The sequence below is a fragment of the Juglans regia genome, chromosome 16 (assembly GCF_001411555.2).
Source record: "Juglans regia cultivar Chandler chromosome 16, Walnut 2.0, whole genome shotgun sequence".
Classification (NCBI taxonomy): domain Eukaryota; kingdom Viridiplantae; phylum Streptophyta; class Magnoliopsida; order Fagales; family Juglandaceae; genus Juglans; species Juglans regia.
The window spans coordinates 21,574,101-21,586,367 of NC_049916.1; the positions used below are offsets into that span (position 1 = coordinate 21,574,101).

The 12,267-nt window shown below is 35.0% G+C and overlaps 1 pseudogene; it reads left to right on the plus strand.

Moving 5' to 3' along the window:
• Window positions 1-1,144: 1,144 nt before the first annotated feature.
• LOC109003802 lies at window positions 1,145-12,152 on the plus strand (annotated as a pseudogene).
• The last annotated feature ends 115 nt before the right edge of the window (window positions 12,153-12,267 follow it).

A 12,267-nucleotide genomic window follows, 5' to 3' on the forward strand; every position in this document is an offset into this window, starting at 1 on the left:
TTTTAATTGTATTAAAATTAGACACGTGCATTTTGCATGCTAGAAAAATGTATATTGCGCCAGTAACTCTTTTTTTTTCTTCTTCTAAAAAAGTCGACGAGAAATTAGGATGTCGCTTAAGAATAGAAAATTGCAAATAAACCAAATGAACTATTTTTATATTTAACCCAAATAATAGCCCTGTTTGAATTTAGAGGTGATTTTAACTCATTTAGATAAACTATTCTTATATTATTTTATCTAATTATTATAAAGTTTTTAAAATTTTACACAAAATAGAATAAATAATTTAATTTTTTTAAATCTTAAAATAATAATAATATTAAAAAAATAATATTTTAATAAATTTTTAATTTTTATATTATCTCAACTCAATATCCAAACTTTAACTAAATGTAAAGGTTAGCTTAGGTCAATAAATCTAGAAATTGGAAAGATTCTTTAACCGGAGATACCAATGTTTATCTAAAGTTCAAGCCCAAGCCCATTACATCTTTAGGCTCAACATATGAGGAGGATAGAAATTAAGCCCAATTTTAATAGTTAAAATATTTCATTTTATCTAATCTTATTATTATAATATTTTTAAATTTACATATAAAATATAATAAATAATTTATTTATTTTTTTAATTTTAAAATAATAATAATATTAAAAAATAATATCTTAAAAATATTATCTAATAACTTTCAAATTTTATTTAAAATGATTTATCATACTATCTAAACCGTACTAAAAATAAAATAAAAATGGAGAACCTGAGTTTTGCCTTCCCCAACCGAGCCAGACACCCGCTAAATCCTTATGCCTCTTTGTGGACTCTGATTTTTATTCTCAACATTTAGCTTCGTTTGAAATTTAAATTAATCTCAATTCATCATTATAATTTTTTTAAATTTTAATATAAAATAAAATTAATAATTCAACTTTTTCAAATCTTAAAATAGTAATAATATTTTAATAATATTTTATCATCTCAATTCAATTCAATTCAATTCAATATTCGATCACAATCTAAGTCGAGCAGTCTGATCCTCAACAGACCCACCTACATGGTGTCACAATTTCTTTTCCCAACAACTCTCCAATCCCTCCATAACCCATTTCCCACATCGGTAAACCTGCCGTCTCTCTTTGTCTTGATATGCATAACACCTTTATTAGTTTGACCGTATATTCACTCTAGAGTGAAGGAACTCCTTTTTTCTTTAACGACTCTTCCTGCTTCTTGAATGGAAGGTTTGGTAGAATCCCATTACAATCATCATCGTGTTGTGGGTGTTGTGCATTTTCTACCCATAGCCTGCCCACAAGTCCTGGCTTCTTATATGGGTCGAGGCAGGCCACCCTGCTTCAATGGTCAGCTTCTAGAAGGCTGATATTGGGTGGTGGAGACCAGTACTATTACTGGCTACCAGTTCATAGCCTTGAGCGGATTTATTATGGGGGTTCTTGTTCCCTTAAGGATTTTAGGGTGTGTAATAGGAGTGGGAGGAGAAGAAATGGAAGATGTAGTTTTGTTTTTTTTTTTTTTCGAGGAGGAAAGTGCCATCCGGGTCGTTTTGAAGACGCAGAAGCAGTGTTGAGCTTGTCAAGTGAGGAAGTGGGTGAGGGATATTTAGGTGGCGTTGGGAGAAGTGGGTATTTTTGTAAGAGAGTGGAAGTTGGAGGTAGAGAGAGAAATGCGAGCTCATCTAGGAGAGTGGAGGTGGCACAGGGAGGAAATATTGGCGGTAGAGAGAGAGATGCGTGTTCATTGAAGAGACTAGACGCGCAGCAGAGGTGGGACATTGGTGGCGAAGAGAGAAATGTGAGTTCATCTAAACAAGTGGAGCTGGAGAATAGTAGTCATGGTAGTGAATTTTATATTGGGAAGAAGAAAAATCTTAGCTCGTCTTCCCAAGAATGTAGTTCAAGGCATGAACTGCAGTCAGACCAACTTGACTTGAGGAAGGGGGATTGTGGAAAAAACGAGGAAAGGAAAACAATTTTTGAAGAGTGAGAATCATAGAAAAAGAGAAGATGGTTCTAGTTCATCCTATTACTCATATTCGTCTTCTGGGGTTTTGAGAGTGATATGGAAGTTTAGAATAAGCAGGTGAGATTCATGGAAGAATCATCAAGTGGGTTTAGGGACTCAAGAAATAGTGGGAAAGATAAACTGGAGGGCGAAATGGAAGTGGTTAGACAGCATAAGAGGCATAAAGATGATGTAGGTGGACAGGGAGCAACCTCAGAACAGAGAAATACTGCCGTGAGGAATGGTGTTGAGTGGGAGTGGATGTAGAAGTCGGAGAAGAAGCTCACTGAAATCTCAGATGAAGAAACAGAGTCGGAACAAATCCTTACAAATGCATTCATGAGTATCAAGAACCTATGAAAGTAATAATGGAAAGACATCTAGCTCCCACAAGAAAATCAAGGATGAGGAAGAAAATTTAAAATTGGTGACCAATCTGGACAAGGGAACAAGAAAGCAATATGATTAAACGGAGAATCAAGTCTTTGAAGTATTAAAACCCAGAAGAAAATGTTAGTTTTTCATCTTAGAAATGATTAAAATATTTGATGTAAAGTGAAAAATAATGTGAACCATTACCATTGTTCAATGTATCGGTTCGGTTATCTAGATTTTGTATCTTGGTACTTGAACCAATGTATGCCTCTTAGGGATATGAACCTTAACCGCTTCCCAACCAAACAAAGGGTTGTGTCCTTTGGTGAATTAGAAACATTTTCAATGTATTCTTTAATATTTGAGAAGTTGTGACTTCTCAAAAGTGCTCATTCATTTAAGTTGTGACTTTTCACAAATACCATTTCATTTATGTGATGTGACTTTTCACATGTACCATTTCATTTAATTAAGTTGTGACTTTTCACAAATACCATTTCATTTATGTGATGTAACTTTTCACATGTACCATTTCATTTACATAAGTTGTGACTTTTCACATGTGACCTTTCATTCTCTATAAATAGGGAACCCCACCCACAAATTCATGAACTAAAAAATTCCCTACAAAACTTAGAGAAACACTTCCTCCTTCTCTTTGTCTTTATTTCTTTGGATTTTGGCTATTTTATATTGGGTTCGAGGATCTCCTTTTGTGTGCACCGACGAGGAGATTAACGGGAACCAACGTTGTTGTATCTTGGGAGTAGACTGTCAAGAAACCTAGTGCATGTTTAATATTGGAGGCGGCGGAATCTACTCTAAGGAAAACGTCTATCACAACATGCCTCAATACCGGGTTCTCTCTTTCAAATTTGATCTTGTTATTTTACATATTCTCTAGTTTATAAAGCATTTTATATTATTTCCCAACAATCTTGGAGTAGAGGCCTCTTTGTTAAACTAGAGGTGTGTTTTAATTGATTGGTTGCCACCATGACTTCAAACGAACCTATTGCACCCGAGAAATTTGGAGGAATCAATTTTAAGCGTTGGCAAGAAAAGATGAAAATTTTTCTTACAATGCTTGGATTATATTTTGTTATTCAAAATGATCCTCCTTCTGATGATTTACATGAGCCCACACGTACTATTGAATTGCAAACATATGCAGAAAAAGATAATTTGTGTATATGTAGGATTTTAAATCATTTAAGTGACACACTTTTTGATGTTTATCTACACATTAAATCTGCCAAAGATATTTGGAATACTCTTGATAAGAAATATGGTGTACAAGATGCCGGAATGGATAAGTACACCGCAAGCCAATTTCTTGGTTTCAAGAAGGATGATTCCAAATCTGTGGCAGAGCAAACCCATGAGTTAACTATTCTTTACCATGAATTGGGCCAACGGAGAATGGGTATTACCGAGCGTCTCCAAGTTGCTTGTACAATAGACAAATTGTCTCATTCATGGAAGAATTTTGGCCTATCTCTTAAACATAAGACTGAAGATATGATCATGGAAACCTTGATCTCTGCCATTAGGATCCAAGAACAACACTTGAAAAATGATCTCATCCCACCATTGGTTTCTGATTTTCAGTCTAAAGCAAATATTGTAGAAGGCCATAAAACTCATAAGAACCCACTACATCAGAAGTCCAAATTCAATAAGGGTAAAACTAATTATGGAAATAATTTGAAACCAAAATCCTATATTAACAAAGATGATAAAAGACCCATTTGTTTTAATTGTAACAAACCGGGTCATTTGGCCAAAAATTGTCGCTATAAGAAGAAGAAATATCAAGGCAATGAACAACCAAGATCGCCTAACCCACAAGCTCATATGGTACTTTTCGGGACCGACTCTATTGGAAGCAATGAACGGTATGTAACCATAAGTCTCCAAGTTTATTTGGCTTGTAGTGCTACTAATTGGATAGTAGACACATGAGCCAATGTACATGTCACTTCTAACCGCAAAATTTTTTCAACATATCAGGATACAAGTGGCATGAAAGTGACGATGGTTAACTCCACCTTTGCACAAGTATTTGGAGTAGGAAAAATTATACTCAAATTAACATCTGGAAATACTCTTCCTTTAGAAGAAGTATTTTACGTACCAGAGGCGATGAGAAACCTAATTAGTGGATCTTTACTCAATGGGGCAGGCTACACATTATTATTTCAATCCCATAAAGTTATTGTAACTAAATATGGGTCATTTGTGGGGAAAGGCTATGTGAGTGGTGGTTTGTTTGTAATAAATATTCAAAATAATGTAGTAGACAAATTTGATTCTAATAATAAATTTGTATTTTCTACATGTTCCTCTTCAATATGGCATGCTAGATTAGGCCATGTTAATTATCATAATGTCAAAAGAATGATGGATTTAGAGATTATTCCTAAATTTCCTGTTGATTTGGATGAAAAATGTTTAATTTGTGTTCAATCAAAACAGCCTAAAAAGCCATTTAAATCTGTTATAAGAAATTCATCGCTACTTGAATTAATTCATAGTGATGGTTGTTATTTAAATGGTGTCTCCTCTAAAGGTGGTAATAAATACTTCATTACTTTTATAGATGATATGTCCAAATTTTGTTATATTTACTTGATGAAAATAAAAGATGAATCATTTAGTAAATTTGTCATCTATAAAACTGAAGTTGAAAACTAATTGGAGAGAAAAATTAAAATTATCAGGTCTGATAGAGGAGGTGAATACTCCTCTAATTAATTGGCTCAATATTATGAGGAGAATGATATTATACATGAGGAAACTGCTCCATATTCTCCTCAATCCAATGATGTTTCTGAAAGAAAAAATAGAACCTTGATGGATATGGTCAAATGCATGCTCTCAAGTTCCGGCCTACCTGAGCAACAATGGTGGGGGGAAGCAATACTTACATCTTGTTTTATCTTGAACAGGGTACCATTTAAGGGATCTGACAAGACACCGTATGAACTCTGGAAGGGTAGAATACCCAATATTAATTTCTTTAGAGTTTTGGGTTGTCTTGCAAAGGTTAATGTTCCAAAAATTAAGAAAAGGAAATTAGGTCCCAACACAGTAGATGCAGTATTCATTGGGTATGCTAGACATAGTTCTGCATATAGGTTTTTGATTATCAAATCAGAAGTCCAAGGTATTGATCCCAACACCATCATGGAGTCTAGAGATGCAACATTCTTTAAAGATCTATTTCATTTCAAAAACAAATTCGAAAGATCTTTACCTATAGTAAGTTTTCCTTCCACCAGTAGTCAACCTACCATTATATATAATCCTGATAGTGTATCTGGATTAGAAAATGAATTTGGAAGATGAAAACGAGTTAGAAAGGAAAATGATTTTAGATATGACTTTTATACTTATTCTATGGAGGAAGACCCATTGACTTTCAAGGAAGTCATGCTTTCTATTGATTCTACTTTCTGGAAAGAAGCAGTAAATAGTGAGATAGAATCTCTTAAGATTAATGGTAGTTGAAATTTATGTGATCTTCCACCTGGATGTAAAACCATTGGATGTAAGTGGATTTTTAAAAAGAAATTGAGACCTGATGGTACTATTGATAAATTTAAAGTTAGGCTAGTTGCAAAGGGCTTTACACAAAGAGAGGGTATCGATTATTTTGATACATATTCTCCTGTTACTAGAATAACCACAATTCGTGTTCTAATTTATCTAGTAGCGATCCATAAACTTGAAGTCCACCAAATGGACGTAAAGACCGCATTTCTAAATGGCGATCTAGAAGAAGAGATATACATGGATCAACCAGAGGGGTTTGTGGTTCCAGGACAGGAAAGAAAAGTTTGTAAACTTATTAAATCTCTTTATGGTTTGAAGCAAGCTCCTAAACAATGGCACCAAAAGTTTGATGAAATAGTTTTATCTTATGATTTTAAGATAAATGAATCTGATAAGTGTTTATACACTAAAATAGTTGATGGTGCATGCGTAATGCTATGTCTTTACGTTGATGATATTCTCATCTTTGGTACCAATATAGATATTGTTCTTGATGTTAAAAAATTTTTATCTAAGAATTTTGACAGGAAAGACATGGGAGAGGCACATGTAATTCTTGGTATTAAATTAATGAGATCTCGTGATGGTATTAACATAAATCAATCTCATTATATTGAAAAGATTCTTAAAAAAAATTGAGAGATTCAAATGCAAACCTGTTAGTACTCCTTTGATCCTTGTTGGCATTTAAGTAAGAATCTTGGAAATCCTGTATCACAACTGAGATATTCTCAGATTATTTGTACGTTACTGTATATTGCTAATTCTACTAGACCTGATATTTCATATGCTGTGAGTAGACTTAGCAGATATACTAGTAGGCCTGATGATTCTCATTAGAAGGCATTGGAAAAAATTCTTAAATATTTGAAAGGAACCATGACATATGGTATCCATTATTCTGGGTATCCTATTGTATTAGAAGCATACAGTGATGCTAGTTGGATAACTGACACAGTAGATCGTAAGGGAACGAGTGGATATATTTTCACTCTCGGTGGAGCAGTTGTGGCTTGGAGATCTTCTAAGCAAACTGTGATTTCACGATCTACTATGGAAGCTGAATTAATAGCCTTAGATACTACTGGACATGAGGTAGAGTGGCTTAAGAATTTATTATCAGAAATTTCACTAGTTAAAAAACCAATGCCAGCCATTTTTGATCTTTGTGACAATCAGGCTGTGATAAGTATTTGTAATAATAAACACTTTAATCATAAGAGGAGACATTTAAGTATCAGGCATTCTACGATAAGATACCTGATAAAGAATGGATACCTGACTTTGGAATATGTAAAGTCAGAAGATAACCTTGCGGATCCTTTGACGAAATGACTGGCAAAGTCGAAGGTTATACGTACATCAAGGGGGATGGGACTGAATTCCATTAATTAGGTCACCAATAGTGACAACCCAACCTTTCTTACTGGAGATCCCAAGAAGAAGGTTCAATGGGAAGAACAAACTATTTGAGTGACTAGATAACACTATTAAAATATTATTATAGGTTCATCCCTAGGGTGTGAGTGCTACAAATGCAATGGCAAAGGAAAAGCGAAATGCTTTGAATGAGTCCAAGACTAAGGCGAGGTATTGAATTGCAGGTACCCTTGGAGGACTCACCTATGTGAGTGTGACTGTGGGGCCGCAGTCTATGGCAATTGGGCTATTTCCTAGAGCGCTCATGAATCCAAGATACGGTGCACGGCCTTTATGCACCACCTTGAAAGGAACCTGATATATGTCGTACTATGTGTGTAGTGTGGAAAAGCCCGAGTTAAAGATTCTGGTTCAAGACTTGGTTCACCATGGATCTTTCAGATGGAAACACGCTAACACTAGGTAGATGTTCAAAGCCGCAAGCTACCTCTATTGATGCATAGTACTTAGTCCAAAGAGAAAAAAATTGTATTCTATTCTGTTCTTTAAAATATTTTAATCAGGTGGGGGATTGTTAGTTTTTCATCTTAGAAATGATTAAAATATTTGATGTAAAGTGAAAAATAATGTGAACCATTACCATTGTTCAATGTATCGGTTCGGTTATCTAGATTTTGTGTTTTGGTACTTGAACCAATGTATGCCTCTTAGGGATATGAGCCTTAACCGCTTCCCAACCAAACAAAGGGCTGTGTCCTTTGGTGAATTAGAAACCTTTTCAATGTATTCTCTAATATTTGAGAAGTTGTGACTTCTCAAAAATGCTCATTCATTTAAGTTGTGACTTTTCACAAATACCATTTCATTTATGTGATGTGACTTTTCACATGTACCTTTTCATTTAATTAAGTTGTGACTTTTCACAAACATCATTTCATTTATGTGATGTGACTTTTCACATGTACCATTTCATTTAAATAAGTTGTGACTTTTCACAAACATCATTTCATTTATGTGATGTGACTTTTCACATGTACCATTTCATTTAAATAAGTTGTGACTTTTTACATGTGACCTTTCATTCTCTATAAATAGGGAACCCCACCCACAAATTCATGAACTAAAAAATTCTCTACAAAACTTAGAGAAACACCTCCTCCTTCTCTTTGTCTTTATTTCTTTGGGCTTTGACTATTTTATATTGGGTTGGAGGATCTCCTTTTGTGTGCATCGACGAGGAGATTAACGGGAACCAACGTTGTTGTATCTTGGGAGTAGACTGTCAAAAAGCTTAGTGCATGTTTAATATTGGAAGCGGCAGAATCTACTCTAAGGAAAGCGTCTATCACAACGTGCTTCAACACCGGGCTCTCTCTTTCAAATTTGTTCTTGTTATTTTACATATTCTCTAGTTTACAAAGCATTTCAGATTATTTCCCAACAGAAAACATCAGCAACCTACAGAATTTCCCGAGTTCCGTGCCAGCAATGTCAAGACAACTTTCTTACAAAAAAAGAAACTCACAAAAAAAGAAACTCCCACCAACTCTTTGAGACATCAGAAATTCAAGACTTTAATACGGAGACTGACACAATGAGATCGAAGGATAAAATAAGTTATCATGAAGTAGATAAATCATCACTTATAAAAAAAAAATAAAAATGAAGCAAATAAATCATCTTTAATTTTATCAAAAAGTGGGTCAGCATCAAAAGGCACTTCCTTGGCTTTTGGAAAGGAAAATCTAGGTTTCAATAAAGATACAAAACATTGTCATGGACCTCGTTCTGGCATTGGAGTAGTGGGTTTATCTTTACCTTCACCTTCTAGAGGCATAAGCAGGTCTCCCATCGTAGAAGTGTTTTCAGAAACCTGTCAAACTGATTAACCTGGACCTGCCTCGGAAAGAACCTGTTAGTGCAAGATTGACTAAAATCTCAGGGTCTGAGGGAATAGACGAGGAATTGAAACAAATGAGACTTCAGCGGAACAAGCAAGTTCCAAGAGATAGATTTGATGAAAGGGAAGAAGTATAGAAATACCAATTTCTCCTCGTAAAAGGCTTAATAGGAGTAGTGGAGTAATTCTTTATAAAAATCAGGATGAGTTTATTCTTAAGCTGTGTGAGACTTCTCAACACACCTCCTCACGTGTAGGCCGGTCTTTCTAGTACCATCATCGTGGGTAGATCACAGGAACCCATCATTGGTCATAAGTTAGCCTGCTCTGATACTATATAGAAACACTTATTTCTCTCCATAAAAGATCTAATAGGAAGAGTGAGGTAACTCTTTATAAAGACTAAGGCCTCATTTGTTTTTGGAAATGAGATGAGATGAGATTAAAGTTAAAAAGTTGAATAAAATATTATTAGAGTATATTTTTTAATATTATTTTTATTTTGAGATTTGAAAAAGTTGAATTGTTTATTTTATTTTGTATTGGAAGTTGGAAAAATTATAATGATTAGATGAGATGAGATGAGATGTTTTTCCAAAACAAACGAGGCCTAAGATAAATTTATTCATAAGCTGTGTGAGACTTCTTAACAAAAAACATATAAACTTGAAAGTGAGCAGCAGAGAATTGATGAAATGCTTACGAGGGAGGTGCTGTTGGAAGCCAAGAAGGCTGCTGATGCTTGAGAGGTGCCTGTTGGGGCTGTACTTGTGAAGCATGGAAAGATTATATTGCTCGTGGATGCAACCTGTAAGTTGTGTGAGCTTATTTGTCTCTTGTTTGGTTTGGGTATTTATATGGAGATATGTATTCAGTGTGGAAGAGTTACGGGACTCCACCGCCCATGCGGAAATGATTTGCATACGTGAGGCTTCAAATTCGCTTCGGACTTGGAGGCTTGTGGTACTTTCCTATGTTTTTGAACCTGTTTTTAGCTTTTGTTTCTAAAATCTTAAATCTCATCTCAATTTATGTATGGTTAGATGCAACTGTGCCTAAAGATTGAAAGCCTCACACTTTATTCAACTCATGTGGAATAGAACTGAGGACTTGGATTAATTGTTACATTTACATTGAAAAACATATGTCATATTGACCGTCTTTACACTGCTGGTTAGAGTGCAAAATGGAGCCGCTGCTAATCTAGGACAGTATGAGAAAAACGTCAGTTCCTTAATGGGTTGACGTACAATGGATAGGAACATTTGCATTGTACTTGCATCATACTTCTTTTTTTTTTTTTTAATAATTAAAATATTGTATATATCATAAGGAAAAATCAAGTATACTGAATGTATACAAAAAAATACTTTGTCCAAAATGACCCAAAAAACCCATAAAAAAAAAAAAAAATTCCAAAATACACTAGACCTGAACCCAACTCTTGTTTTCCATAGAACTAAAATTCTACCCAAACATCAACCCCAACATCTTGATTTCCGTCTTCACAATGTCCTCCTTTTAGACTTCCTTCTAGTTGAACTACTACTCTTAGCGTTGTAGTTGATTGCCGAAAAAGACGTTGTAACTCCCTGCATCTTACTTAGAAAGAAAAAAATAGAAACGAACAAAATAAAATTAAATTAAAGAAGAAATAGATGTATGTTGTGCAGTACTGGCCATTATACGTATCAGTGTCTTATGTTTTGTTATGTACCCCCCATCCCGGTTACCAAGTTAACAAGAGTATGATGGCAGTAGCAGTATGAACATGCAGAGGCCTCTCTACAATCTCTTTAGAGCACATAATATCGATTAGGTTATTTTATATGGAATGCACTTTCCCTGTCAAACTGTTTGACTTCACTTTGCTTCAGCTTGATAATGCTGTCCATTCTCACGAGACAATGCTTTACGTAACACTAGAACCATGTCCCATGTGTGCTGGAGCAATACTTCAAGCACGAATCAACACACTTGTATGGGGAGCACCCAATGAGCTTCTTTGAGCTGATGGCAGCTGGATTAGGTATGTCATGCTGTTTTTTTGTTAAATCCCATGGTTGTTTTTTTGTAATATCATGTAATAAGAGTTCTGCTTAATTAAAAGAACTTGCAGCTTTTTTTGGGATATTTTATCTGGAACTATATCTATTTACTTTACTGAAAAAAACTCAGAATTTCCGATTTCGTAACAAAGGCATGAACAAAATACATTGAGATCCAAAATTGAAGGAAGAAGTTTTTCACTGTTAGTCTCCCTTAAGCACACGCTATGCCTATGAATCAGCATACTTGTTATCTTCTGCAGTCAAATCCTGTAGAATCTAGTAATCATGATTTTATTTTCTGAACCTCGTCTATCCTCTGCATGTGAACTGTAATTTATTTATTTGTCTTTTACAGACTTTTTCCGAATGGAGTTGGGAATGGGACGGAAGTTTCAGATAAGCCAGCTGCTCCTGTCCACCCACTCTACCCCAGAATGACAATCCGACGAGGTGTGTTGGCATCAGAGTTTAATGCTGCAATTCTTCCAGCTGAGGAGAAGGAAGAAAGAGAAGAAAGAAGAGCCCCCTCCCCAGCCTTCACATCTTTCTCTTTCGCACCATCCATCGAAACTCCTCCGTACAAAGAGGCATGATATCTTCCATATTTTCTGTTTATAAGGATGGTACTGGACACCGTATTTCTGCAACTGGTAAAAATTATATTGAAAAGCTTCTGTCCTTCAAACGAAATAAAGTTGGTATTGTCGTGGGTTGGCTAAATCGCTAGACCGAACATTATCTGATGTTGAATGGCTTTATTAAATAATTAAAACGTTATAAATCCGACTCAAGTTGTAAAAATGGTGCAGCCTAGTGGTTGAAAGGCGACTTTGGGATGGGTTGTAGACTCGAACATCTTGGATTTGATTCCACATTATGAGCTTTCCTTACATGATATAAGATTCTAGACTTTTTATCTATTTCTTGGGTTTCTTTTGCACATAATATGCTAGCGTTGGAGTTGCTAAAACAGAGACACGGGT